The sequence below is a fragment of the Nomascus leucogenys genome, chromosome 22a, assembly GCF_006542625.1.
Source record: "Nomascus leucogenys isolate Asia chromosome 22a, Asia_NLE_v1, whole genome shotgun sequence".
NCBI classification, from domain to species: Eukaryota; Metazoa; Chordata; class Mammalia; order Primates; family Hylobatidae; genus Nomascus; species Nomascus leucogenys.
In genome coordinates this window covers 102,464,770-102,486,535 of record NC_044402.1, presented here as the reverse complement: position 1 = coordinate 102,486,535, position 21,766 = coordinate 102,464,770, and positions in this window count along the sequence as shown.

Below are 21,766 nucleotides of genomic sequence, written 5' to 3'. Positions count from 1 at the left end.
AGATACAGGATGGTGAAAGGCTAGCTCGGGACAAAAGACTTGAGAATCACAACGAACCACAAGCTAATAATGCGTCAACAATCACTGCTATTGTTTTAACTTGTGTTTAGAGACAAGGTCTTGCTCTGTCACCCAGGCTGGAGTGCATTGGTGCCATCGTAGCTCACTGTAGCCTGGAACTCTCTGGGCTCAATTGATCCTCCCGCCTCAGCCTCCCAGTAGCTGGGACTACAGGCGCATGCCACCATGTCTGGCTAATTTTTAAAATTTTTCTTAGAGACAGGGTCTCTCTTTGTTACCTAGGCTGGTCTTGAACTCCTGGGCTCAAGTGATTCTTCCACCTTGGCCTCCCAAAGCGCTGGGATTACTAGGATGCACCACTGTGCCTGGCCCTACTATTGCTTTTAAATTGAACACATAAATTTGGCATGCAGAAAGTAAATGAAGCGGCATGAAGGAACCAGTATGAAGAGTAACCCAAAGAAGTTAAAAAGGTGACTCTCAAAGGGGTGGTGGAAGGTAGTTGTAGAGAGATTTACTTTTTAAAATGCCTACTTTCTGGGCCCCACTCCTAGAGAGTCTGTTTAAAAGCTCCTCAAGTGAATCTACTGTGCAGTCAGGATCCAAAATAGCTGATGAGAAGACAAGTTGAAAGTTTGTTTCTCTTGGAAAAATATATGAAGTCATTTAACTGTCTTCCCAAGTGTATGAAAATTTGTTTTGAGATGGATGTGGTGCATTTCTCTCTCCAGAGGAACAGAGAAAGACTTCAGTTACAGCCAGGGAAATGAGAATTCTTGGGGTCTTGGTCCAGCCACTAACCCCTTGTTCTCCGGCAAGTCAGTGCACCTTTTGAGGCTTGTCTGCATCTGTAAATGGTAGAAACTGGGCTTTGTGATCTGGCTCCGCTCTCATAGCCTATGGCTCTATCTGGGGGTTCCTCACCTAAGCTAGGACTTCCCAAGTAGGGACTTTCTTGTCTTCCCAGGTTCTGATGGCAGCACACCAGCCAGACCCAGCAGCTCACAGCCTGTGCCCACTTGTGCTGAGAAGGCTGGGCACGCGATACCCTGAGTGTTCCCCGAAGGGCCACTTGCCCATCGCTTTTCTAGCCTTTCACATTTCCACTTAGCCGCCTTTCCCTCTCTCCTTTCCCTGCCTCCTCCTTATTATTCTAAATAGTACTTTAAGCTCTAGAGCCAGGCTCTTCAATTAAGGTGTAGACAAAGTGGTTTGACTCCACTTGATTAAAAACCCTGTGAATGGGAGAGAACGCAAACCTCAAAACATTTGCCTTTCAAAGCCAGAAGAGGGGGGAGAGAGAAACTGTTATGTGATCTCGAATTTGCCAGATGTCAGCTTAGAGGGGCCTAAAGAATTCCTAAGCCTTTGTTTACCAAATCCTTCCTCAGAGCCTCAGTGAACCCAGAGCCTGTGGCTACCTTGCAGGAGAGGCCACCGAGAGGCCAAAACTGGATGGGAAGGGGCAGGGTGGTAGGGGTGGGGGTGGGGAGAGGTATTTGAATTTTGTTTTTTCCACTTAATTATCTGCGGCTGCTTTTGGAGAAATCGGTTCTCTTTGCATTGGGATATTAACCCTTAATCTCCACAAATGAGGGCAATCAACCCATTTACTAAATAAACACAGATCATTGCAGACTGGCTGCTCCTCTTTGTGATTTAATTTGAGAATGGTTTCACCTGAGGGAGGAGCCGAGGCGTGGCTGGCCCTGAGGAACCTGGTGGGGTCCCCAAAGGGAGGTGGCGGATCGAAGAGGTGGTTAAGAGAGGGCGGAGTGAGCCAGTTTGAGACTGAAGAGGGCTTTGAGATTTCCTTTTCACGAGTAAATCCGAGTCTCTCTCTGGCTCGGGTCTTACCTTCTGAATTTATTTGGGGCCTTCCGTTGTATGGTGTTAATTTTGGCTTTGAAAGTGTGAAGCCGGTTAAAGCAACTTTTATTAGAATGCTGCCTATCAGAAGCCTCTGGGATGGGAACAGAGAAGCCCTTTATTTCTTAGCTAACTTTCTCATTAATATGTTGAGGAATCTCTCCTTGCTTTTAATTCCCTGCCTCAGTCACCAGTTATTTTGTTTATAGGTAGGCACAGAAGGTTATTTAAATCCACACAGTCACACTGCAGTGGGGCACGGTGCCAGCAGCAGAATGCGTTCGATAAATGATTGAATGAATGAGTAAGGTACAGCTCAAGTTAAAAGGGTGTAATTAAACCACATGGTCTTTGTTTATTTTTAAAAATGTATTTAGAGTCATTATGTTCAGGCCTTGTGCTGTGTGAGATGTGGGGAATGTGTGTCCCCGCCATCAGAGATCTTATAGTCTTTTCTTTTTTATTTTTGAGACAGTCTCGCTCTGTCACCCAGGCTGGAGTGCAGTGGCGCCATGTTGGCTCACTGCAACCTCTGCTTCCCGGTTTCAAGCAATTCTCATGCCTCAGTCTGTCAAGAAGTTGGGACTACAGGTGTGCACCACCACGCTTGGCTAATTTTTGTATTTTTAGTAGAGATGGGGTTTTGCCACGTTGGCCAGGCTGGTCTCGAACTCTTGGCCTCAAGTGATCCGCCCACCTGGGCCTCCCAAAGTGCTGGGATTTACAGGGGTGAGCCACCGTGCCCGGCCCAATCTTATAGCCTTGATTGACAAATGAATCTGGTTTTCTGTGATGACCTTGAGTTTGTCTCAAAATTATAATGGGAGTTTGGCCTGAGCTAGGAGCCAGCCTATCCTGTGATTTAAAAATGAAGGGCTAGGCTGGGTGCTGTGGCTCATACCTGTAATCCCAGCACTTTGGGAGGCTGAGGTGGGTGGATTGCTTGGGCCGAGTTCGAAACCAGCCTGAACAACATGGTGAAATTCTGTCTTTACCAAAAATACAAAAATTAGCTGGGCATGGTAGAGCGTGCCTATAGTCCCAACTACTCAGGAGGCCGAGGTGGGAGGATCACCTGAGCCTGGGAAATTGAGGCTATAGTGAGCTGTGATAGCACTACTGCACTTCAGCCTGGGTGACAGAGTGAGACCCTGTCTCATAAATAAATAAATAGGAAGGGCTGAGTTGGAGAATGGTTCAGGGATTGATTTTTTTTTGAGACAAAGTCTCACTCTGTTGCCTAAGCTGGAGTGCGGTGGCACGATCTCAGCTCACTGCAACCTCCACCTCCCGGGTTGAAGCGATTCTCCTGCCTCAGCCTCCCAAGTAGCTGGGACTACAGGCACGCGCCACCATGCCCAGCTAATTTTTGTATTTTTAGTAGAGACAGGGTTTCACTATGTTGGCCAGGCTGGTCTTGAACTCCTGACCTCGTGATCCGCCTGCCTCAGCCTCCCAAAGTGCTGGGATTACAGCCACCGTGCCCGGCCTAGGGACTGATTTTTTTATAAGTGATCTCAGACTCCAGTCATTCATTCCCTTTATTTTGGGGGTGAGAAAACTGAAGCCCAACATGGTAGAGTGAATTGTCCAAGCGCTGGACAATTCACGACAGAAAACTGGAACTAGAATCCACACGTGTGGGTTCCTGGGCTTGTGTTTTACCCAAGAACTTTGCACATAAGGGCACAACTTTATTTTCTCTGCTTCCTCCCCACCTCACACTGCAAATAGCTTGTGTGAGTTCCAGAGTGAAGGATCCAAGTGACTGGCCGGAGTGAGGGGCTTTCGGGGTGGCCTGTGACCGGGAGACCCACAGAAAGCTGGTGAGTGGGGCTGATCTGCCTGGTGTCCATAGCCTGAGCTGCCCTGGACAGCTGTGCCTTGTCAAGAAAGGACTGGAAGGGGGTTGCAGAAACCACTGCTGGCATCGAGCCTCACCCCAGAGGCAGGGGAGGGACCTGGCTGTGCCTGCTGCCTGTTTGTGTTGGGGAAGGGGCTGTTGGCCTGTTTCTCTGGCTTCCAGCAGACTTGTGAAGAGTTGCTACCAAAACGGAGGGGTTTTGAAAACAGCCCAGGAGGCCAGAGAGGAAACATTTAGAGAAGAGATAAACAAAAGAAGCGACAGACTTCTCACTCTAACAAAAGGGGCTTTGGTTTACCTGTGAAACTTCACTCCTCCTCTTCCCCTAGCCTTAATTTATAAAGCTGGTCCGTGGCTCCAAGAGATTACCCTATTTTAAAGCCCTAGTTCTGAGGACCATATTGGTCTTGCTGTGTTTTGGCACCCAGGGTTGCTGATGTCCTGACTTAAATTCCAGCTGAACAGTTAAGAGTAAGCCGGCTGACTGACTCCGGTGTCTGGTATTAGCTGTGTCGTTACTATTTTTATTAACAGCTAACATTTATTGAGTGTTTACCATAGTCAGGCATTGTGCTAAGCCCTTAACCTGCACTTCTTGAGTCTTCATCCTCATAGCAGCCCTTTGAGGTGGCTACAGTTTATTCAACCCATTTTACAGATGGGAAAACCAAGGCATAGAGAGGTCTAGGGTTACACAGGTAGTAAGTCAAAGAATGGGACTTTTTTTGAGACGGAGTCTCACTCTGTGACCCAGGCTGGAGTGCAGTGGCACCATCTCGGCTCACTGCAACCTCCTCCTCCCAGGTTCAAACGATTCTCGTGCCTCAGCCTCCCAAATAGCTGGGATTACATGCATCTGCCACTATGCCCGGCTAATTGCTTGCATTTTTAGTAGAGACGGGGTTTCATCATGTTGGCCAGGCTGGTCTCAAACTCCTGACCTCAGGTAAGCTACCTGCCTTGGCCTCCCAAAGTGCTAGGATTACAGGCTTGAGCCACCATGCCAGCTTAAGAATGGGACGTTGGATCCAGTTCTCTCTTTGAAGAAAAAAAAAAACAAAAAACTTGTGGGAAGGAAATAAGAACAAGGAAGAAATTTAGCCTGCTCCTAACAGCACAAGCCATCTGTGTATGTCTGGCCTGGAAAGGCTCTTAGAGAGCAAACAGACAGGATGAGCTCGTGTTTTCTGTGGAAGCCTCGGTGAGGATGTGTTTCTCTCTACCTCCTATGCAGCCAGCTGTCCCAGAGAAGATCACAAGACCAGGATGTTCATGGGATGCTGCATCACTGTAAGGAATACAGGATGTTTCCTCTAGAAACAATCTCACATTTCTCTTCTAAGAGCGATAGACTAGTTTTCCCATTCATTATTTTGAAAGCTCTTAGTTTTGGTATAGTGGGGACTCATCTTTCTTTAGAGATGCAGTTCGATAGTTTTGGTGGAGAGCCTAGGTTTTGTGGATTTTAATCCTTGTTCAGTAGCTTGTTAGTTATGTGGCTTTGGACACGCTTCTTAACTCCCCTGGGCCTCAGTTTCCTCATCTGTAAAATGGTGATAATATTTAATAGTAGCACCTGTTTCACAGGATTGCAAAGGTCAAATGAGATAATACGATGTACTTAGTACCGAGCATGTTACAAATGCTCAGTAAGGAATGATTATTATTTGTAATGGTTTAAAGAGGCAATTTGATCTGGGCAGATGGGAGCTAAAGTTTCTGGTTTCTCGAAAGGCTGCCAGCATCATGTATGCTCGGTTGAGAGTGAGAATACTGTAGGAATGGCAGGGCCAGAGGAAAGTCACATTTCCATCCTGAATATTTCCAATGCACAAATACGCTGAAGAGATGGATGTTTGTAAGTTGCTGCAGACCACAGGAGCTGTTGAAGAAAAAGCTTTCTTTTCCAAATCTGGATGCTTATACCCCATAGAAAAGATATTTTGGGCATCCCATGTTTATTTCTACCCATGCCCTTTTTAGGCATAGGTCTTTCAGAAACAAAAACTGTGCTAGGTATAAATAAAAGAAGAAAAAATTTCTTTTTCAGTTTTAGGCAATATGCATGTAGCATTTATCAACATGATTATAATCTTCAGAGGAGCTGACCTTCTGACGGAAAACAGGGAAAAAACTGAAGTCCTACTGGCACATTAAAAAATGTTCAACTTGCTTTATCTTATGGTCCTGCCCGTTTCATCTGGGATACAAGCCAATTCAAAATGCCCTATAGCTCATTTTAGATTTGCAGAGGCTGTGGAACCCTGCCCATTTTTGCAAGTGGAAGGATCAGAAGCAGTTATTGGCTGCACAGCAAACCACTGGCAGGCAGCATCTGCATCTAATTTTTTTTTGTGTGTGTGGAGTCTTGCTCTGTTGCCCAGGCTGGAGTGCAGTGGCACAATCTCGGTTCACTGCAACCTCTGCCTCCTAGGTTCAAGTGATTCTCCTGCCATAGCCTCGCAAGTAGCTGAGATTACAGGCACCCACCACCATGCCTGGCTAATTTTTGTATTTTTAGTAGAGATGGGGTTTCACCATGTTGGCCAGGCTGGTCTCGAACTCCTGACCTCAGATGATCCGTCCACCTCGGCCTCCCAAAGTGCTGGGATTATAGGCATGAGTCACTGTGCCCAGCCTAAAACATATTTTTATTTCCTAGGAGGCTTTGCACTAGATGGTGCTTAATAAATATTTGTTGAATAAAAACATTATTTTCTGCTTTTCTTTATGCAGTTAAATTTGTCGGTTTAAAATAATTTTCCTCATAATTTCTGAAAGCTTAAACACTGAAGTTTGTGTTCATGTGTGTATGTAAAATAACAATTATAGGAGTTGAGTCCAATCTTCCTCCCCAACTGTAAGTCCCTGTTACGGTGGTCCCTATACCTATCACCATGGCCCCCCTTGAATACATCTGCCTTACTATCTTTAAAAACACACAAAACCCCCCAAAAACAATTAATTACAAAAATGCTGTTTTATGTTGTAGCAAGTAAAAATGGTGCCCTGTCTTTTATGGCTTCTATAAACCAGTAAGCGCTTTGAGCACCCAAAGGCTTAGAACCCCATCTTACTTTTCAAAAACAAACAAACAAAAAAACAAACACGGGTCCTTTTGATAAACATAAAACCCTCACAATTGCCCAGAAAGTCTCATGTGTTTTTACTTCCATGTTTTAGATGCAGAAACGGACACTTAGAGAGGCTAAATAACTTGCCCAAGATCATGGAGCTAGTAACTAGTGGGGCTGTGATTTGAACCCGGGCCATCTGGCTCCAGAACTGGAGGCACCACTTGATCACGCTGACAAGTGTCAGGTGTGTGTGCCACTGGCCAAAACACAGTTCTGGCAGGAGAGATCTCAGCTCTGCTTGAACTCCAGGGAGAGAGGGCTTTCTTTGCATGTTCCCATTTCATTTTTTGGACAGCTTTAATTGTTAGAAAGTCCTTCACTATATTGAACTGAAATCTGCCTCCCCAAGGCTTCCATTGATTTTTCACAGTACAAATTTAATCCCTCTCCCACACAACCACCCCTCAGATATATGTGTGCCACCCCACCCCCACACCTCCTCCTCCACCCTGTTGGTGGGAACACTGGAAATAGGCCCTCTCAAGGTTCCAGGCCCCTAGTGCGGCTGAGACCACAGGGAGGCTAGATGGGGCTTATACAGGAGGCGGAATGTTAAATCAGGTATTGCCAGTTGTTGTAGGTAATGTTTAGAACCCTGGACAAGGAATTCTCTAGGAACCAGCTAAGAATGGCTCACCATCCCTGAATTATACACTTCCCTGTAACATGGACATTGCCATAAGATGTCGTTGATCCTGAAAGTGGCTGAGTCTTTTTTTTTTATTTTTATTTTTTTGAGACAGAGTCTTGTTCTGTCGCCCAGGCTGGAGCGTAGTGGCGAAATCTTGGCTCACCACAAGCTCCGCCTCCCAGGTTCATGCCATTCTCCTGCCTCAGCCTCCCAAGTAGCTGGGACTACAGGTGACCGCCACCATGCCCGGCTAATTTTTTTGTGTTTTTAGTAGAGATGGGGTTTCATCGTGTTAACCAGGATGGTCTCGATCTCCTGACCTCGTGATCCGCCCATCTCAGCCTCCCAAAGTGCTGGGATTACAGGCGTGAGCCACTGCGCCCGGCCTGTAGCTGAGTCTTTATTCCAACCTAATTAGTTTCAGTGGGAAGGGAACCATACACACAAAATTATTGAGGATGAGACCCCAAGAGACATCAAAATGGGTAGGATGGAGCGCCCAAATGGGGATGCAGAGCAGGTTCTGCAGCAGGAATGATTATGTGGTGCAATGGGTTTGAAATGGCAGTAGACACTTGCTAAGTGCATACCCTGGTCTGAGCACAAAAGAGACTTAGAAATGCAGTTTTAAAGTCATTTCTGTTCTCTCCATTGATTACATTATAGAAATAGAAATGCATGGGTATGTGGCAGGTGGTGTATAGTAGCAAAGCAACCAGGGCCCGTTCCTTTGGAATATCTCAGCCAAGGAGAGTGAAGGAGTAGCACGTTTCGGCAGCAGTTTTTAGCCGTTCTCTCCACCCCCAACTCCCAGCCTTTGGCTAGACTGGCACCTGATGGATGGGTGGCTTATCCTTGTATAACCACATGGCCGAATATCTCCAAAAGGCCAGCAAAGATATGGTAGCCTCAAAGCTCAGCAGGACCCAAATCCTGACCAGATCCAAAGATCCTCTAGAGAGGCAGCAAACATGGCCAGCAAAGGAGATGCCCTCATTGTGTCTAAGTGCATGTGTTCATTCATCCATCCAAAACCAAGTGTGCCAGCCCCTGTGTGTGTGTACCCACAGATACAGTGGTAAACAAGCCCAGCACAGCCTCCGTGTCATGCCGTACAGACTTACTGCACACCTACCACGTGCCAGGCTCTGTGCTGGCCTGACTTGGTATGTAGGCCCTTGATGTCCCATCCTTTTAGGGGTTTTAGGAAGGAGATGTGGAGGGCAAATGTCTTCCATGCTTTTGGAATAGGCTTCTGTTGGGGGTATGCTGGGACTACTCATGCTGGCTGTTTTCTTGGAGATGTGAGATGTGCAGCCACCAAGGGCTCCTCAGAGGAACAACCACAGGACTCTCCATCCACGCCCCCATCAGGCAAATTCCCCTTTGTCTAAATTTGGATGTTGTTCTCTCTAACGGAGCAGAGGGTAAGTCTAGCAATGTCAGCCTCCCTTGGAATCTCAGGCCAAGCCTTTGAGCAGACAGGCATTTCTCATCCTCAGTCTCTCAGCATCTCCCAGCAATTAACATAACCTGACACCAGGCCCATCAAGATAAGGATCCTAATGGCCACAATGGCTTCCCTTTCCTCCCCCAGCCCTTCTTTATTGCTCTGCACATTACGCTCACTTCCAGCAGGGAAGAGTTTAGAAGCGTGGGGCTAGGCGACCCCGTTTCTGCAGGCAGCTCCCCGCAAGGCTTGTGCGAGGGCTCCAGGGACGGAGAAGCATTTCCCTTTACTAAGCTTCTCACACTACATTAAAGATAAAAGGGGAAGGGAAATATTTATATTCTGACAAAGCAGCTCTTCCCTTCAGGCTCTTGTTTTATTTATTAACTTGCTCTGTCCCTCTCTCAGCCTTTCTCTATTTCAGGGGCGAGGCGTTTCCTATCCTTCTCCCCTTTAGTCATTAATTTTGCGGGTGAGTGACAGTGACAGAGGGACTTTAGAATCATTGTCAAAGAGATGGGATTTATAGGTGGGTGCCATTCCCAGGTGACACACACAGCTGTTCCTGTACCCTCTCGGGAGATGCTCCCCCGTTACCAGATTTATTATATAGCCCTTGGACGGCAGGATGAATCATGCTGGTTATGTTATGTCATTTAAAATGAAGCTGTGTCAGTCCAGCAAATTGCTCAGAGATACAGTAACCTGAATGCTGACTGCATACACCTGGGACTTCTTCGACCTCTTCTTTTATTGCATATTTTCCTCTGTCCCAGAGGTGATCTCTTGAGGAAGCTTATTTCCTCCAGCTAATCTGCCTAGAGCCAGTAAAACACAGGTATGCTGTTTTGCAATGAATATCATTAAAGTTGCAGGATACCTATTGTTCCAAAGCCTACTCTAGTTGTCAAGGAGTTAATTCTCTTAAACACGCCCTGCCTAGATTAGTTAGATGGTCAGGATGGTTTAGCCTCTGTTCTGTTGGCCCTGGGAATATTCATCTTGTTTTCCAAGTAGAAGCTCTTTTGTTTTTCGGTAGTGACTTTTTAAAAATGACATATGATCATCATTTAAAATTTCAAGTACAAAGAAAGCAACAAATGTCTTACATATCCACTTGTGGAGAAGCAATATAGGGTGATGGTTGAGAGCAAAGACAGCAAAGACCCTGCAGCCTGAATCCCTGGGTTTGACTCTTAGCTCTCCCATGTACTATCTGTGTAACCCATAGGAAACGTCTCCATTCCTCAGTTTCCTTACCTGTAAAATGGGGGTGATGATATCTACTCCTTAAAAATTTTATGTGGGGGGCCGGTGGTCCTCATGCCTGTAATAGCAGCACTTTGGGAGGCTGAGGCGAGTGGATCGCTTAAGCCCAGGAGTTCAGCCTGGACAACATGGCAAAATCTCATCTCTACAAAAAAAAATTTTTTTAAAATTAACTGTGTGTGGTGGCGGGCACCTGTAGTCCCAGATATCCGGGAGGTTGAGGCAGGAGGATCACCTGAGCACAGGAGGTGGAGGCTGCAGTGAGCCATGATCATGCCACTGCACTCCAGCCTGGGCAATAGAGTGAGACTCTGTCTCAAAAAAGAGATAAAAAGTTTTATGAGGATTAAATTTGTAGATACACGTAAAGTTCTTAAGATAGTGCTGACACGTAGTGAGCCCATAAAAAGAATTAGCTATTGTTACAGTTACCAAAAATAATGAGAAAGCAAGAGAGGTCACAAATAATTTTATTGTAACATGATTATATTATGCATGCTTTTAAAATAATTAAAAACATTAGGCTTGGTTTTACCTGAACTTAACAGAAAAAAGGAACTCAGGTGAAATTAATAAACTTCAAAGATTAGTTCCTGAATGACAAGACATATTAGTTTCTAGAAGATCATCCCAAGATTAGAAAAATGTAATAGATGATGAAAATTAACTGAAAGGTTGGGTGGGTGGTTTTGATTGGCTTTCTTCCAGGTAATAAGATGATTTAGTGCTCTCATGCTTCTTCCCCACTCCCAATTTTTGATGCTTCTATAATTTTAATTTGTTTGACTTTATAGCATCTACATTCTGATTTGCATCTATTTATTTCTCCAGAGGTCTAGTCCTCATTATATATTTAATTGAATTCAGTGTTTACTGCTAGTCCTTTTATCCAGAGTTTCACACTACTAGTTCTCTAATTTGGTCAATTTTTTTGACTGGTTGTATTTCACTGTCGAGTAGGCTTTTTTCTCCCATTTTTTGCCCCTGCAGAAGGACTTAGTGGTGTTTATATTCCCCAAATTTCATATTTGAGAATGTTTGACTGTTATGTCACTATGTATGTGAGTGACATCTTGCTGAGTGTAATGTTCTTGAGTTGCCTTTCCTTTTCCTCAGAACCTTGTAGGCATTTTTCTATTGCCTTCTGGCATTAAGTGTTGCTATTTGGAAGGATGAAGCCAGGCTTGTAGTTGTCCCCTTGTCAGATCCTAGGTTTTTTTTGTTTTTGTTTTTGTTTTGAGATGGAGTCTTGCTCTGTCACCCAGGCTGGAGTGCAGTGGCATGATCTCGGCTCATTGCAGCCTCCACCTCCCGGGTTCAGGCGATTCTCCTGCCTTAGCCTCTCTAATAGCTGAGGTGGACTTCACTACACCTGGCTAATTTTTTTATTTTTATTTTTAGTAAAGACAGATTTTCACCATGTTGGCCAGGCTGGTCTCAAACTCCTGACCTCAAGTGACCCACCTGCCTCAGCCTCCCAAAGTGTTGGGATTACAGGCGTGAGACACTGCACCTGGCCAAGAATTCTTGTTGATCGATCTATATCATATTTCTCTAGTTTAGAATGGGTCCTTCCTTCCTTCCTTCCTTTCTTCCTTCCGTCCATCTGTCCTTCTGTCCTTCCTCCCTCCCTCCCTCTCTCTCTCTCTTTTCTTTCTTTCTTTCTTTCTTCCTTCCTTCCTTCCTTCCTTCCTTCCTTCCTTCCTTCCTTCCTTCCTTCCTTCCTTTCTTTCTCTTTCTTTCTTCTCTCTTTCTCTCTTTTCTAAGTATCTAGACCTTGTCTGGCATAGAATGGGCCCTATTATTTTATTTTATTTTGTTCATTTTTTGAGATGGGGTCTTGCTATGTTGCCCAGACTAGTCTTGAACTCCTGGGCTCAAACAACCCTCCGGCCTCAGCTTTCCAGGTAGCTGGGATTACAGGTATGTGCCACTGTGCCCAGCTGAGTGGGCCTTTTAAATCTGAAGATTCAAGTGTTCTTTGAGCTTGGAAAAGTTTTTCTGTATTATGTTCTCAAATATTTTTTCAGTTCTATTTTTTAAGATAGAGAGGAGGCTTCTGTTTCAGTGATGGATATCAATTTACCCTCTATTTCTATTCCTTTCTTGATAGTTGCTTTAATTATTGCTTTTCCCCTCTGTTTTAACTTGTATTACCTCAAGTATTTCCCTGACGTGTTCATTTCATTTTGGGGGCTGGTGCTTTTTGTGCCTTTAGTTTTTTCTGACTTGTAGATTGTGATGATTTCTTGGTCCTAATTGTTTCTTTAGCTGCCTGATCTCTCCTTTCATCTCATTCTTTTGATAGTTTGTTTCAACTTTGAGTTGACTGTGTATTTGTCCCTAAGGGTTACCAAACAGGCAGAGGAACGTTCCCGCCCTTGACACTGTAGTATAGCTTGGGGAGAGAGAAAAAGTTAAATGGCAATCAAAACTCTATATGCTCGAGATGAGTAACTAGACATCAGGTGCTATGAGTGCTCAGAAGAAGGAAGAGGAGTTTCAAAAGTTGGTGGTTGGGATGTTCAAAGACCTGGGACAGAGGGCTGAGCAGCATTTCAGCAGGAAGTCCTCTAGTCTGTGGAGGACTGGGCAGGAGAAGTCAGATGGCAGACAGTGGGAATCACAGTGTATGTTGGGTTCATTTAGCACAGCGTTTGGGTCTCCAGACTTCAGAGTCACACAACCTGGGTTCAACTCTGCTCTACTACTTGTAAGCTGTGTAACCTTGGGCCAGGTACTTGATCTCTCTGAGCCTCACTTTCCTAATCTATGACATAGCAATAAGCCATTTCATGGCATCATTAAGACTAAATGAGATAACTCATCTAAAGGGCAAGGCAATCAGCACATTGTTATAAGTGCTTAATAAATGGTGACTGCTATTGTGGAAGCCCTTGAGTCCCTAACTAGATTATTGAGTCCTTAGGAGAAGGAACTGTGTCTTATTCCTCATTGTGTGCCTCACGCATAATAGATGAGCAATAAATGTATGGATGACTTTATTTTATCAGTTAGGTCATATTTCATTGCACGTAGCAGAAACCCTAACTCAAACTGGCTAAAACCAGGGATGCATGCAGGGTCCCATCATTCTGTAGGTCAAATCCAGCCTGCTTCCTGTTTTTGTACAGTCTGTGAACGAAGAATGGGTTTTGCATTTTTAAATGTTTAAAAAAATCAAAAGAATATTTGGAGAAACTTAAAAATTATATGAAATTAACATTTCAGTGTCTATAAATAAAGTTTTATTGGAACACAGTCATACATTCATTTATGTATGGTGTATGGCAGGTGTTGGCAACCTTTTCCTATAAGGGAACTGATTATAAATATTTTAGATGTGGGAGACTATATATCATCTGTCACAGCTACTCAACTCTACTGTAGTAGCATGAAAGTAGCCATAGGCAATAACCTTAGAAGAGAAGATCTGAGGACAGGAAATAGGGTAGAAAAGTGGAAGGGCTCCTGGGTTCTAGGTCTCCTGGGTTCTAGGCTTGGCTTTTACCAACCAATAGTAGGATATTCGTCAAGTCACGTCACTTCTTCAGGTCAGATTTTATGGGAAATGAAAGAGTTTAACTAGATTTCGAAAGCTTCTTTTAGCTTCAAAATTCCTATTTTTCTATTTTGGTTTTCCATTTTAACAACCTGGACTTTTTCTGAAGGTGTGTGTAGCAGTTAGAATACTTCGATTTTAAGCAACAGAAGCTAATTCTAATTAATTTAAGCAAAAAGACATTTATCGTGAAGATATTCAGGTAGGTCACAGAAATAAAGGAAAAGCAGAAAATATAGGCTTAGAAAGGACAGGAGCCAGAGCAAAGCCCAGGGTTCAGGCCGCAGGAACCAATGGACAGTCTCTTCGGGATACTGCAGTCTCCGTTGACCTCTGACCATTCTCAGGAACATTCAAGACTGAAATTCCGGTGTTCTGTTTCTAGCCTGGCTTAGATTTGGTTAAAAGAACAACTATGATTGTATCCTACAGGAAGCGATAGTTCCCCAAAGCCAAATGAGGAGCTATTACTAGAAAAAGGGGGAATGGAAGCTGAGCAGGCAAAAAGGACAGATGTCCATGACCATGAAGGGCACAGTTGCTTAAGTGCTAGACATTGTAGCAGGAGGAGCTGATACTGACTCTTGAGTCATTTGCTCATTCTCTCAATAGACTTACTGAATTTAGTCATGCCATTTTGGAAGACACCAAAGAAATATAGTAATGACCTATAAGTCTGGTGGGAATGGGTGCTTGGATTTTACTCAGGAAGACCTGGGAACAAGATTGTATTCCCTTTTAATTGGAATCATTAAAATATATCCAGGCATATGCAACTGCAAGCTCATTATAGGGAGATGTTAAGTAATTCTCTAATTATACGTATTACACTGTAGGCAGAGGATCCTCAGACAAGTGACTTATCTCACATGTCAAGGGGCAGAGCTAAAAGCAGGACTTGACTTCCTGACTTGAATAACTGTTCTGAACCAGCTGCCTAGCAACCGTGGCCTCCGTTCAGGAGCAGCTACCATGTGAGGAGCTTCAGTGCCCGGCTGCTCCACTAAACTGTGAATTTCTCAAGGGCAGAAACAGGGTCCTGTTCCTCTGCATTTCCCCCAGGGCCTTGTCTGGCATCAGACACACAGAAGAGAGATGTTCAGTAAGGAGTCAGCTTTACAGTTTCCATCAATGAAATGAAGCCTGTCTCTGCGTTAGATGATGACTTGAGCTGAGGAGTACTGAAAACATGCCCAGCTGCTGTCAGCAAAGCCTGGTCTGGGGACATGGAAAGGACATATTTCAGAGCGAGAGAATTTCAGACATTCTAACAGGAGACTGAGCTGTAAACTCTGCAGCGTTCACATTAGACGACTTCTCCGTCTCCATGTGTATCTTATTTCTTCTGGCAAATAATGAAAAATTATGACCTCACAAAGCAAACTAGTGAGTGCAATTGTCTCCATTCATCTCTCTCCTTCTCAACAGGAAAAAGCTAGGAAAAATAAATTCCTATTTTTCTATTTTGGTTTTCCATTTTAACAACCTGGACTTTTTCTGAAGGTGTGTGTAGCAGTTAGAATACTTCGATTGCAAGCAACAGAAGCCAATTCTAATTAATTTAAGCAAAAAGACATTTATCGTGAAGATATTCAGGTAGGTCACAGAAATAAAGGAAAAGCTGAAAATATAGGCTTAGAAAGGACAGGAGCCTTTCTTATTGCCTTGAAATTTGCTCAGAAGGAAATGTTTATAGAAATTTGTCTTCAATCAGGGCCAGGCATAGTGGCTTATGCCTAAATCCCAGCACTTTGGGAGGCAAAGGTGGGCAGATCCTCTGAGGTCACGAGTTCGAGTCCAGCCTGGTCTACATAGTGAAAGCTTGTCTCTACTAAAAATACAAAAATTAGCTGGGCGTGGTGGTGCACACCTGTGATCCCGGCCATTTGGGAGGCTGAGGCATGAGAATCGCTTGAACCAGGGAGACAGAGGTAGCAGTGAGCTGAAATTATGCCACTGCACTTCAGCTTGGGCAATAGAGTGAGACTCTGTCTCAAAAAAAAAAAAAAAAAAGAAAGAAAAGAAAAAAGAAAAAAATTGTTTTCAGTCAAGTACTTGTGCATGTGTGCACTCTTTGTTTAGGAAAAGTGGCCAACTCGCTTGACTTACCTCTGAAGGCTGGTACCCAGGCCTTTCTTCAGCTGTCTGATTCTGCAGCTGCCCAGGGCTCAAGCAGGCTCACCCCTCCCGGGCCTGAGCAGGCAGGATTAGCCCCACAGCTGCATGCTGGAAGGGTGGATTTCAGAGATCATGAAATCATTTATTAAATAAACGTGCTTATCCTTTTTCTTGTTACTTACCTTCACCTGAAAAAGGAGGTGTCTTAGTACTTCCTTTATTTCTCCCCCTGAGGCAAGCAGTTGGCCCCACTAAGCCTAGATATGTGGGATGACAGGGACTTCCAGCCTCAGTTTCACAACAACCTACAGTGTCTCCAACTATCTGAAGGCATGTTGAGAAATCCTCAAAATTAAATTAACCTCAGTTCACTTTGGCTTAATAAATCAGTATCACTCTGCACTGTAAGGCACAGAAGGGTGAATGTTGGGAAATCAAAGACTTTGTAGATTGTCATATCTCTAAAAAGGCTAGGTCCCTTGGAGATTACTTTGGGCTGGTTCATCACCACTTTTCTTATCTCTATGGCAAGAATATGGTGTTGATTTGTTTAAGGGAAGATATTTTTCTTTCTGTATCTCAACACGAACCAGCCCTCTACACTTACCCCAGTGTCCTTAATTGTCTCCTTACTGTGTCCATATAACTGTGGTTTTTCACGTCCCTGCTTTGCCCTCACCCTGTATCTATTGCCATGTCATGGTGGTCTCCCAGCCTTTGTGTGACAGCAAATCTGAGCTACTTATTAATAAGGCTCAGCATGGGCCAACTTCCACCATGCCAGTTTCCCTGGCAACACCAGTGGGCAGTAAAGATCTTAGACAAACTTTCTGGTAGGTCACCCCTGAGCTATACCTCCCTTAGAATCCAAGAGATTCTCCGGAGAGCCCCGCTCCTATTTTGGTTGGACCTCATTTTTCTCTGTATAGCCACAGAGATTAGAATTACACAAATCTAGAGCAGTGTTGAAAGATCTTACAAGAAATGTCCAGATAGAAGGGTGGCAGCAATATGAACAGCCATCAGGGTCTCTGATGGGGCCACCCAAATGCAGCTGGCACCACGCCTGCCCTCCAGGCGGCCAGCATTTGCTTACTGTGAGTCTCCTGCGACATACCGCAGGATCACTGTTTTTTGACAGTTCCCATCTTTTTCTCTCACTTTTCCCTATTTCTCTCTTTATTTATTTTTTGTTTCTTTTTCTCTTTCTTTTTTTTTTGTTTTGAGACGGAGTCTTACCCTGTCACCCAGGCTGGAGTGCAGCAGTGAGATCTCAACTCACTGCAACCTCCTGCTCCCAGTTCAAGTGATTCTTGTGCCTCAGCCTCCCAAGTAGATGGGACCCCAGGCACGCACCACCACGCCCGGCTAATTTTTGTATTTTCAGTAGAGATGGGGTTTTGCCATGTTGGCCAGGCTGGTCTCGAATTCCTGACCTCAAGTGATCCTTCCACCTCGGCCTCCCAAAGTGTTGGGATTACAGGTGTGAACCATCCCTGCCCAGCCACCTATTTCTCTCTTCACAAAGTTTCTAAACTTTGCTATGTCAAACCCATTTAGACAATGGTTCAAATACTAGGAGCACCCAAGTAATGTTTCAGGTTTCCGTCCCATCACGTGGCTTTGAGGAAAGAGCAGAAGTGTAGGCAGGGCATACCCACGGCTGTGGGGGTGGAATCTGCAGCCAGGCTGGGATGAGTGATTCTGGGGCTCTTGAGGCACAGACCTCTGGATTCCCCGGGGTGAAGGATATGTGTAGGAACATAAGGAGAACTGAAGAGCACTGGAAAGGACATGTGTGTCGCTGATTTCAGCATTTCTCTGAAGCTGAACCCGCTGACACTCCTGTCACCTGATAATTAACATTCTATGCAGAGGGAGCTTTTGTTTAAGGCTTTTTCCTTTAGGAAGGTTATCAGCAGGTTTGCAGAAAGGAAGCATTTTTTAGCAGGGATGAACCCATAGCAGTGAGAGCTTCGGAAAGCAGGGCAATGCCGGACTACGTATTTTTTTGTGTAGTGTTTTGTTGATCAAATACAAACCTTTGCCAGAGCCTGATTCTGATTTATCGTTGTTACATCAGAGGACAGTTAGCCCTATGCTATGAGAGAAGGAACAAAACAAAACCCAAAACTTGCCCCAAAGTTTATCAATGAGACTATGTTCCTTTAGTTCCTTTGGTCCCATCTGAATTGGTGGACACCAAATGTGCCTGTGAAAACTCTTCACTGTAGTGTCCAGAGCCCTGCTTGTAGCCACCAGGCCACTGAGATGATTAAAACTCACCCAAGGGCTGCAGACAATTAAAATAATGATGTGCAGCTTCACAAATTGGCATGAGTGACTTGGGTGATACCAAAGAGGAAAGGAGGATTTTGAGTCTCTCCAGTAAATCAGCTTTAATGAGGATGCTCGTTGCTTCTCCTGCCATTCTTTCTAGTTCTAAAATAAAGCTACCAAGATCTGTTGATGTCCCCAGGCAGGATGGCCCTCTGTCTAAAAGCCACACTTCTATCTTGTCATCCTAGTTTCTCTTGAACTCAAAAGGTCAGCTTGAATGAGTTATTGCATATGACCTTTGCAATTTCCATTTGATCCTATAAGGAGAGAGGGAAGGATTAGGTTTGAGTTGTGAGATAGTTCAGTGCTTGCTTCAGTTCTCTCCTCCTGATCCCGGGCTGGTGTGTTTTCCAACCTCTCCAGGAGTCTGAGTGCTTAAACAAAGCTCCTTCTGAGCTTGAATCAAACATGAGTTGAAGAGGAGGGCATGGGCAGCTGTTTGATGGACCACCTGTTTGCAAAGTAGTGAAACCTTGAAAGAGGAAGTAAAAATATTTTTTTTTTTTTTTGATAGAATTAGCTTGGGCAAGGTAACATCTTAAGGGGGCAAACTGTAATGGAATTAGAAATGGGTGGATTAGCTTTTCCTGAAAATATCCTGTGTTAAAACAATTAGGGGGAAAATGCTTGGCAGGATGCATTTCAGATTTGGTGCAACTGAGGCTGTTTGGGGCCAGGGAAGCAATTCACAAAATCCAGCACGTATGTATCAGTCAATGTTTGATGTTATGGCTCATGACTGAACAATATATACATAGTATATATGTTACGGATAAAAGCCTTCCGCTGGCTAATGTTGCACAGTGATCAGCAAATAAGCTCTCTGGGTTTACACTTGTTTTTATTTATATCATTTATTTATTTATTGTTTTGAGATGGAGTTTCACTCTTTTTGCCCAGGCTGGAGTGCAATGGCGCAATCTCGGCTCATTGCAACCTCCACCTTCTGGGTTCAAACGATTCTCCTGCCTCAGCCTCCCAAGTAGCTGGGATTACAGGCATACACCACCACACCCAGCTAATTTTGTATTTTTTTAGTAGAGATGGGGTTTCACCATGTTGGTCAGGCTGGTCTCGAACTCCTGACCTCAAATGATCCACCTGCCTCAGCCTCCCAAAGTGCTGGGATTACAGGTGTGAGCCACTGACCCAGGCCTGTGTTTTTAGTTTTTTTTTGAGACAGAGTCTCACTCTGTCGCCCAGGCTGGAGTGCAGTGGCCCGATCTTGGCTCACTGCAACCTCCACCTCCCAGGTTCAAGCGATTCTCCTGCCTCAGCCTCCTGAGTAGCTGGGATTACAGGGACGCGCCACCATGCCTGGCTAATTTTTATATTTTTAGTAGAGACGGGATTTCACCATGTTGGTCAGGCTGGTCTCAAACTCCTGACCTCGTGATCTGCCTGCCTCGGCCTCCCAAAGTGTGGGGATTACAGGCGTGAGCCATTGCACCCAGCCTCTGTTTTTTTAGTTTTTAAGGCAGGGTCTCACTCTGTCACCCAGGCTAGAGTGCAGTGGCATGATCTTGACTCACTGCAGCCTTGACCTCCCAGGTTCAAGTGTTCCACCCACCTCAGCCTCCTGAGTAGCTGGGACTATAGGTGTGTGCCACCATGCCCAGCTATTTTTGCATTTTTTTTGTAGAGACTGGGTTTCACCATGTTGCCCAAGCTGGTCTCGAATTTCTGAGCTTATGCAATCCACCTGCCTCAGCCTCCCAAAGTGCTGGGATTACCCATGGGCACCACAACACGCTCAGCTACACTTGCTTTTCGTTTTTTGCTTTTTTTCGAGACAGAGTTTTGCTCTTGTTGTCCAGGCTGGGGTGCAATGGCGTGATCTCGGCTCACTGCAACCTCTGCCTCCTGGGTTCAAGCGATTCTTCTGCCTCAGCCTCCCGAGTAGGTGGGATTACAGGTATGCACCACCACGCCCGGCTAATTTTTGTATTTTTTTTTTTAGTATAGATGGGGTTTCTCCATGTTGGTCAGGCTGGTCTCAAACTCCTGACCTCAGGCAATTTGCCTGCCTCGGCCTCCCAAAGTGCTGGGATTACAGGCGTGAGCCACTGAGCCCAGCCTACGCTTATTTTTAAGTCACTAGCTTGTTCTTTAAAAAGCCACCATTACCATCAACAAAAACAACAACATTTCCAAGTGTATCAATAATTAGTTCTAAAAAGAGAACTCTAAATAAAAATTTGTCGCCTCTCACCCTTTAAATTTATATCATTTGACATACAGTTCCTAACAAGTAAATATGAGTTAAACCATTAGGCTAGAAAAGGACATGTCAATTAGCTGGGCATGGTGCCACGTGGCTGTAGTCCCAGCTACTTGGGAGGCTGAGGCAGGAGAATCGCTTGAACCTGGGAGGTGGAGGTTGCAGTGAGCCAAGATCCGGCCACTGCACTCCAGCCTGGGCGACAGTGTGAGACTGTCTCAAAACAAAAAAAGAGAAAAGGACACGTCAAGAGTGGCCCACTCTGCAAAAAATGTGGCTTATTCTCAAGTCAGATATGTGTATGTATATGTATGTTTGTGTGGATAATCTTGTTTTCAGATCTCCAAAATGTCCACTAAGTGGTCAGGAATTTTCCTCTGTATACAGCACAGAGCCTGTATACAGCAGATGTACTTTACTGGATACATTGTATTGAGCATCTACCATGAGTGGTAGCACAAATAAAACTTTCAAGATTAACCATGGAAAATCCCTTCAGTGGCTTTTTTTTTTTTTTGAGACGGAGTTTCACTTTCGCCCAGGCTGGAGTGTAGTGGCAAGATCTCAGCTCACTGCGACAACCTTCGCCTCCCAGGTTTAAGCGATTCCCGTGCCTCAGACTTCCAAGTAGCTGGAATTATAGGTGCCCGGCACCACATCCGGCTAATTTTTGTATTTTTTTTTTTCAGTAGAGACAGAGTTTCACCATGTTGGCCAGGCTGGTCTTGAACTCCTGACCTCAGGCGATCCGTCTGCCTCGGCCTCCCAAAGTGGTGGGATTACACGCATGAGCCACTATGTCTAGCCCCTTCAATGGCTTATAAAGTATAGTAACATCCTTCACCAAGTTCAACACAGCTAGGTTTTTCTCCAACAATGGATCAGATTGCTAGTTTGTTTTAGTCGGGAACCAGATGAATCAGTCGGCACTTACTTACAGGCCAGATGTACCCTAAACACTTATTTTTCAGACTCTAGCGTCTCATTCAGCCTCACCTCTGAGAGGTACGAAGAAAGTAAAACTAGCCAAGCTGACAGTGGGTCCGTGTCCCTCCTCTTGCCAGCTCTGGGACCTCAGTCACCGAGTGGATAGGTGATTGCAACAGCCACTATTGAAATAGTTATTTTTTTCTTTCTCTTTCTTTTTGTTTGGGGGGCGAGAAGGGCCAATGGCACACAGTTGAATTTGTATCATGTATATTATGACTCTACAGTAATTTATTGAATTAATAAATTAATTCAATATTCAATCAATAATTCAATCAATAAATTGAATTAATTTAT